This window comes from Salvelinus fontinalis, chromosome 22 (genome assembly GCF_029448725.1).
Source record: "Salvelinus fontinalis isolate EN_2023a chromosome 22, ASM2944872v1, whole genome shotgun sequence".
NCBI classification, from domain to species: Eukaryota; Metazoa; Chordata; class Actinopteri; order Salmoniformes; family Salmonidae; genus Salvelinus; species Salvelinus fontinalis.
In genome coordinates this window covers 18,072,403-18,080,652 of record NC_074686.1, presented here as the reverse complement: position 1 = coordinate 18,080,652, position 8,250 = coordinate 18,072,403, and the positions used below count along the sequence as shown (strand labels likewise).

The 8,250-nt window shown below is 38.6% G+C and overlaps 1 long non-coding RNA gene across 1 annotated transcript; it reads left to right on the top strand.

Annotated features, from left to right (window-relative positions):
* The first annotated feature begins 3,660 nt into the window (after positions 1–3,660).
* On the top strand, positions 3,661–7,408 carry LOC129819968 (uncharacterized). The gene is made up of 3 exons (XR_008754136.1): positions 3,661–3,794; positions 4,451–4,531; positions 5,859–7,408. It is a non-coding gene; the product is annotated as an uncharacterized LOC129819968 (long non-coding RNA).
* The last annotated feature ends 842 nt before the right edge of the window (positions 7,409–8,250 follow it).

Sequence of the window (8,250 nt, the reverse complement as noted above, 5' to 3'; positions counted from 1 at the left end):
ATTTTGTCACTAGTGCCAACTCAAAGCACAAATATATATTGCAATGACTATGAAATGACTATTAGATAACAAAGTAGACTGGCTATTATTTGGCCCATCTGGTGATTGTCTTTGCGTTAATTCAGGTACTATTATTTTGAAATGTATCCATAATTCAACTCAATCTACTTTGGTTTGACTCATTTGAGCTGAAAGGACAATGAACATTGTATACTGGGTTTCCAACCCTAAATGGCTTGCATAATAATGACAGTTATGGAATCCCTCAAGAGTATTCTCTACAGTCAGAACTCCATGAGTGTCCTGCAACAACTAATTAACAAAGTCAATCTAAGTGTTAACACTTTTGAGAGGGGTATTGTACTTCAATTGATGTCTGATGTGGATAGAGTAATCTAAAGCTAAAGAGTAATCCAAATTAATACCACACCTTTATGAGTAGCTGATACTCCATTATGATTATTATGTTTCCTAATGGGCCACCAGATTTGCTCACTGCATTACTTTTATATACACTCTCAAACCTAGCCTGAAGACCCGATATTGAATTGCATTGAATTCTACATTGGGCATAAATGAGCATTTGGATAAGGAAAGATTCCACTCACAACCTCTACAAGCCAGAATGTTAAATAACTATACAGCCAACAGCTCTATGTGTGTGCTACAGATGTAGGATATTAATTTGATCACTCTTTTGCTGCTGACAATTGTATCAACTCCTAGAGAAATGGTCAATTTGTTATAATCCACATAATTAACATTTCCTGTTGATGCAGATGATTTTCCTGCTGTAGAAAACTGTCTCAAATTAAGATCCTACATCTGTTAGTACTTTAGGCTACCTCAAAAATCCTCTGATTCCCAAGATGAAAGCTATAGAAGTCCATGTTACACTCATAGCCTTAAATGATCCACTTGAGTAAGGTGTATATTTTTGCTTGCCACATGTTCCCTGTGTTCATTCACTCCAGCAGGTATGAGCACCACCCCCCCCAAAACAACGGTCTTCCAGATGGGCATGAAGATCACCAATCGGGTCTTCAATGACTCCCTATTGAATCCCAATTCTGAGGATTACAAGAAAATGTATGGCGAGGTCAGCCAATTGGTAAGATTAAGAACCATGCCTTAATTTAAACAACACCACTATATAAACTATACCACAGCACGAGCCTATGTGCCGTTCTGGTTCGGAAAAGGCTTACTTACAATATTATCACAGCAGGAATTATCTCTAAAAGTGATGGTCTCATGGCAATGATGAAAATTGTGACATAATTGAGTATTTTTCAGCTTTCTGATGTCTACATGAGTCCTGTATCCGGAACAGCATCCACATATGAGGGTGTTGTATCAATGACTTTCAGGTACAGTAAGCTTGACTAAGTCACCTGGATCAGCTTTTGAGAGGATGTGTAACTAAAGTATAAACTCACTGCATTTATATCTGTCCTTGACAGACCGAAACATGAAATTAGGAATTGGAATGACTTGCCTCGTCTAAACTATGTAAGCTTGTCAAAATTATAGCTTCAATGTCGAAAGAACCTTAAGGTTACGTTTTGGTGGGTTGTAGTAGTGTTTGAAACAGCCATATCAAACTTTGAAAGAAAATAAAATAAAATGGCTGTGATTTTCTGGTTTACAAGACGTGTTTAATGCCCGCCTCCACCTGGTTATGGGTGGGGATATGTTATTATACTGTATTATCTTTAACATTTAACATGAATCTTATCTTTTACAGAAATGGATCAGTGATAGCAAACACTATCATAGTTTTCAACACAAAGACTATCAATCGATGGGTGGTCATGTATGACTTCGTGAATCATGTCCAAGCCAATCCTTCTGCCTCTCTCCAGATAAATGCAAATTATACTAAATGTAAGACATACAAATATACTAAATGCATTTTTCCATAATGTAATATTGATTCATTACTCTGATGTTTTTTTTTTACCTGAGTTAGTTCCCCCTTTCTGTTTTCACCAGTACCAGTTGTGGTTCCAAATATAACCATAACCATCCCCACCACACCTCCTACAACAACAACTCACATGACTGCAACCACTACTAACCCACCAAAAATCACACCATTGGCTACAAATACAACTATGAAGATTCCTACAACTTCCACCTCATTGGCTCCAAATATAACTGCGACAATTCCAACAACAACCACCCTGTTGGCTACAAATACAACTATGAAAATTCCAACAACAACCACCCTGTTGGCTACAAATACAACTATGAAAATTCCAACAACTTCCATCCCATTGGCTCCAAATACAACTATGAAAATTCCAACAACGTCAACCCCATTGGCTCCAAATACAACTATGAAAATTCCTACAACTTCCACCTCATTGGCTCCAAATATAACTGTGACAATTGCAACCAGAACCACCCTGTTGGCTACAAATACAAATATGAAAATTCCAACAACGTCAACCCCATTGGCTCCAAATACAACTATGAAAATTCCTACAACTTCCACCTCATTGGCTCCAAATATAACTGCGACAATTGCAACCAGAACCACCCTGTTGGCTACAAATACAACTATGAAAATTCCAACAACGTCAACCCCATTGGCTCCAAATACAACTATGAAAATTCCTACAACTTCCACCTCATTGGCTCCAAATATAACTGTGACAATTGCACCCAGAACCACCCTGTTGGCTACAAATACAACTATAAAAATTCCAGCAACTTCCACCCCATTGGCTCCAAATACAACTATGAAAATTCCTACAACTTCCACCCCATTGGCTCCAAATACAACTATGAAAATTCCTACAACTTCCACCTCATTGGCTCCAAATATAACTGCGACAATTGCAACCAGAACCACCCTGTTGGCTACAAATACAACTATGAAAATTCCAACAACTTCAACCCCACTGGCTCCAGCTATAACTACCAAAATTCCAATAACCCCATTGGCTTCAAATACAACAACAAAATTTCCAGAAACTTCCACCCCATTGGCTTCTAATACAACAAAGACATTTCCAACAACTTCCGCCCCATTGGCTCCAGCTACAACTATGAAAATTCCAACAACAACCACCCCATTGGCTTCAACTATAACTACAAAAGATCCCTCTTTTGACAAAACCACACAAGATCCAATTGGCGTAGTAACCTTCTCTTCCACTATAGGCAGTGGAAAGAGAAACAATAGTGTACTCAGAACATCCAGTCCTACAAATATGTCATCTTCAATGACAACTGGTGGTTCAGGAGGAAACACAAGTCATGGTGCCAGTCCTTCACCTGGGACGGTGGACCCAGCAAAAAACAGTAAGAGACCAACCATTTCCCCATCCGGCAAATTAACCAACCATCCCCTGAAGCCTTCCACCAGGCCTCAGTCAAGCACCACAACTAAATCTAGCACAACTGCAAACACAGCAAACAGGGGTGTTGGTGGTGGGTTCAGTGACTGGGTACCGGGATGGGCCATTGCTCTGCTGGTGTTAGCCGCTGTCATCCTGCTGCTCCTCATTATCATCTTCATCATGATGGTGAGTAACCTGCATGGTAGTTTGTGTCCATTCTAAAAATATATATTTTGTGACACTTGAACGGGAACAGTTTTCCTTACTGTCTGATAGCTTTTTTACGTGTTACTCTCTCAACAGGTGGTGCGCTGGTGCTGTAAAAGGTCAGATGATCCGTACGCTCATGAAAAAAAGAGCACCCCCAACATGGACTCTTTCCCCACATATGTCCCCCAAGCCCCTGTACAGGAGCAACCCAATGGCAAGACCTTTGAGACTATTGTAAGAATACCTCTAAACATGAAGTCTGATCATCTGATCATTAATTTTTAGTGGTCTAACTCAACATAACCTTTTTCTGGCATTGGCTCTGGAAATGTTGAATATTATAGCTGCTAATATTACTAATACAATATTTAGTGTAATACAATACAACTGCATTAAATGTACCTGGCCCCCTCAGTACTTTTGATAATACGTATCTTGAGCAATAACATAAGAATAGGAACAATATTGATTTTGATTTTGATCATCCAGCTTCCTCTTTCATCTCCGAGGCCTTCCTTTTGGCTTTGGCCTTCCTATCTCTGAGTAAAGTTTGTTAACTCCAGCGCAACTTTTTGTCAAAAGCTGTGGTTATCTGCATTAGCCACAGATGGAAAGAACCATATAGTGGGGAAATCAATGTGGCTGGGTACAAAACCACATCAATGCAACAGCTGCAAACTAAAAAGCCAGAGGGAAACACTTTAAGCCAAATATTTTATTACTGTGAGTGTTAAGTATATTGGATTAGCAATGAAATTTGGCTATACCATTTTTGCATATGTTTAGTGTGGCTGGGATGATCTGACAGTAGACATTATAGGAAGGGGTGTTTAAATGGGAATCTCTGAAATGAATGCTTCTGTCTGATACTGAGTTACATCTCTCAACAGGATGACCCACAAAAGAAGAAAAGAACAGGCATGTACATAGTGAACCCCTGAGCAGAAGATGTGGAGGTCACATACCAACAGGTACCTAAACCCAACACAGCTCCTGATTGGTGGTTTTAACAGACCCACAATATAAGACCGTTCTGGATTTGTTGTGAATGTTATGTCACTCTAAAATAAGGCTTAAAATATCCTTGACCTGTGACATAGAAATAACATATAGCTATTGTTAGTAATACATATCAATTCAACTACATAATGCTGTTCTACAATGACTTTTACAATTATTTTTGTCAAAATGCAAGAATTATATATAAACAGACAGCTTTCGACTGATTTTTTGATTATTAAAAATGTCCTGGCACTGTACAGAGGTTTAATTAGTTTGCAGCAGATTACATACAAGCAGAGAACAAACATACATCAAACTTTTCAAACTACACAACACAGCGGAATGAGTTAAAGGAAACAGTCAGGTAATCACATTGCATGAATTTATGCAAATCATTTGCGGCACAATCATGGCTAAGACATATTTGAGGTTAAGAATGAAATAGATATGGCTTCATTGTGTTTAGTGTCAATGTGCACAGTGATGGAATGATGGAACACATTCATTCTAATTCGCAATCTGTAGTTTAGATTTCTTGACATCCAAACGGCCTGCTTTGGGCAGAGAGGATTTTTCCAGTTAAAAACATTTAAAACAGTTTGTCTTAGCTATTTATTATCAGATTCTATTGGATCAATACCCAGCATGCCCATTCACAGCAAAGCTCTTTCATTGATTCTTAATACCACTGTATGTCACTCTTACAAAGGCGTATAGGGGATACTTCCTGGTAATGGCACCCGGCACATTGTTTTTATGGTGATTGATACCACTGTATTTACTTTGGTAGTAAAGGTGGCACCTGCATTCTAGTGGCCCTGCCCAGTGCAATTAAATCATATTGATAAAAGCCTCAAATGTAATGGCTCAATATTGTATGGGAAGACACCTATACAATGCTGCCTCTCCCCACTTCAGATAGTGGGTAATTCATTGAGCGATCTGTTCCCATTTGAGGCTCAATCAAAATGAGTCATTATTTTTGACGAATGGCAAAGAAACAGGCTTGTGTGTGTGTGTGTGTGTGTGTGTGTGGTTTGATTCACTTGTAATTTTCAGTCTATATGACCAGGGTTCAAACAGAATACGTAATATTGGCATGAACAAGCAATTTCACTATTGGGAAAGGATCTTTATGTATAGGGCTGGTCAAGCCCACAGGACCTAAAACAAGACACACCCACAGGAAACATATTAACATGCTTGATTAAGAATCTATCTGATATGATAGATATTAATGATCATCTTTAGTAAATGTATATTTATTTAACTGATCATCTTTATTTATTTTTCCAGGCAAACTCTTGTCTGCAGAACAAGATCTGACAAAGATGAGCTACAAGCAAAACCATGCCACAACCGCTGTAGATACTGTATAGTTTATCAGGAATTTAGCATGTTATATTGGATGAAAATGATCGGAATGAATGATTTCGTATGTTTGTATTTATTCCACAAATTTTGTGCATAAATATTGGGCAACCTTGCTAGTATTTTGTACTGTATTTGATGGCATCATATTTGACCCTTGTCACGTTCCTGACCTATTTCTGTTAGTTTGTTGTATGTGTTAGTTGGTCAGGACGTGAGTTTGGGTGGGCATTCTATGTTTTCTGTTTCTATGTTGGTTTATGGGTTGCCTGGTATGGCTCTTAATTAGAGGCAGGTGTTTGGCGTTCCTCTAATTAAGAGTCATATTTAGGTAGGTTGTCTCACAGTGTTCGTTGTGGGTGGTTGTCTCCTGTGTCAGTGTTTGTCGCACCATACGGGACTGTTTTCGGTTTGTTTGTTCATCGTTAATTTATGTGTAGGCTATTTTCCCTGTTCGTGCGTTATTCGTGTTATGTGAGTCCGTCGTTCAGGTCTGTCTACACCGTTTGTTGTTTTCTTAGTTTATTAGTCAAGTTCGTGTTTTCGTGTTATTCTTTAATAAATTATGTCTTCAAACGCCGCTGCATTTTGGTTCAATCCCTGCTTCTCCTCATCGGATGAAGAGGAGGAGGAAAACCGTTACAACCCTGTAATGAACACAACCAGCGTCAAGCTGATATATTTTTTCAGTCTGTTATATTCTGACTTTTCATTGGCACAAATATCTCAGATGTTTTGCTTTGCATCATGTTCAACTGCTCAATTGTATAATGCTAAAGATGAATGTTAAATCAAATATGAGAATCAAAGAGTTCCTTAATTGGTCAGATATTTGAATCGGGAGTTTACAGTAATGATGTATATAAGCCCTGGATTGCTAATGGTATGTATTGGTCATTGACAGGCTTTGAAGACACCGGTCGGCCATTTTGGCACAGTAGGAGCAGTCCTTCACAAGAGTACATTGAATTCTAGAGTATTTCAATTAAATGTTTCAATGACAAAATGACATGTATTTAAATATTTGTTTATTGTTGGGACAGTAACAGTCATCTCAAAAAAACTATACTGTAAGGAAACGTTTTTATAGATATATTTTTTGCATGTTTAGCTCACATAATACAATGTAAAAGTGGGCAATAGAATAGAATACATGTGGCATAAACAAATTTAGAAATAAAAAAAATAATTTCTATAGTTTCCAAAATAAAATGAAATGATGGTGAGGGAGTGCCAAGATGGAGGCATGGTGGCTTCAATAGAGCCCCCCAAAATAGTAGTCTAGTGTATATATAAATCATTGTCTAACAACATGTGCAGTAATAATGTGACATCTTGCGAAATGGAAATAGATGGAGGTCTGAATCTTAACTTGACTTGAGTGTCCATTGATGTCAATGGAAGATTTTCAAAAACTCCAGTTACACGCACAGATCTCAAGTTAGGATTTGGGACTTGAGCATTACACATGTAAATAGGAGTACATTTCTGAGTTTTGAGTTTGTATCACATAATTTTATGTACAATGTAATTGAAGACTTGTAAATAAATGTTGAGAATCAAGAACCTCTTCTTCATGGAAGTATCCTCATTAAAGTGACAGTTCACTCCAACATCAAAGTTGGTATTAGACATTAAAAGTAGTTTAATTAAGAAATATACTATATATACAAAAGTATGTGGACACCTCTATAAATGAGTGGATTCTGCTATTCCAGCCTCACCCATTACTGACTGGTGTGTAAAATCAACCTCACATCCACGGAATCTCCATAGTCAAACATTGGCAATAGAATGTCCTTACTGAAGAGCTCAATGCCTTTCAACGTGGCAAGTCAGTTTGTCAAATTTCTTCCCTGCTAGAGCTGCCCCGGTCACCTGTAAGTTTTGTTATTGTCTTGTTTGTTCAACCAACGTTTTGTGTCTCAGCTCCTGCTTTTTCCAGTCTCTTTTCTCACCCTCCCGGGTTTTGACCCTTGCCTGTCCTGACTTCGAGCTCGCCTGCTTGACCACTCTGCCTATCCCTGACCCTGAGCCTGCCTGCCGACCTGTACCTTTTCACCCTCTGGATTACCGACCTCCGACATCCGCCTTACCCTGAGAGCCTGCCAATCATTCGGTACCATTGCCCCACCTCTGGTTTTCTGACCCCATGCCTGCCTTGACCTGTCTATTGCTTGCCCCTGTTGAACTATTGTTTATTCGACATGGTCTGCATCTGGGTCTTAACCTCATATCGGATATCATAAGGTGAATGCACCAATTTGTAAGTCGCTCTGGATAAGAGCGTCTGCTAAATTACTTAAATGTAAATGTA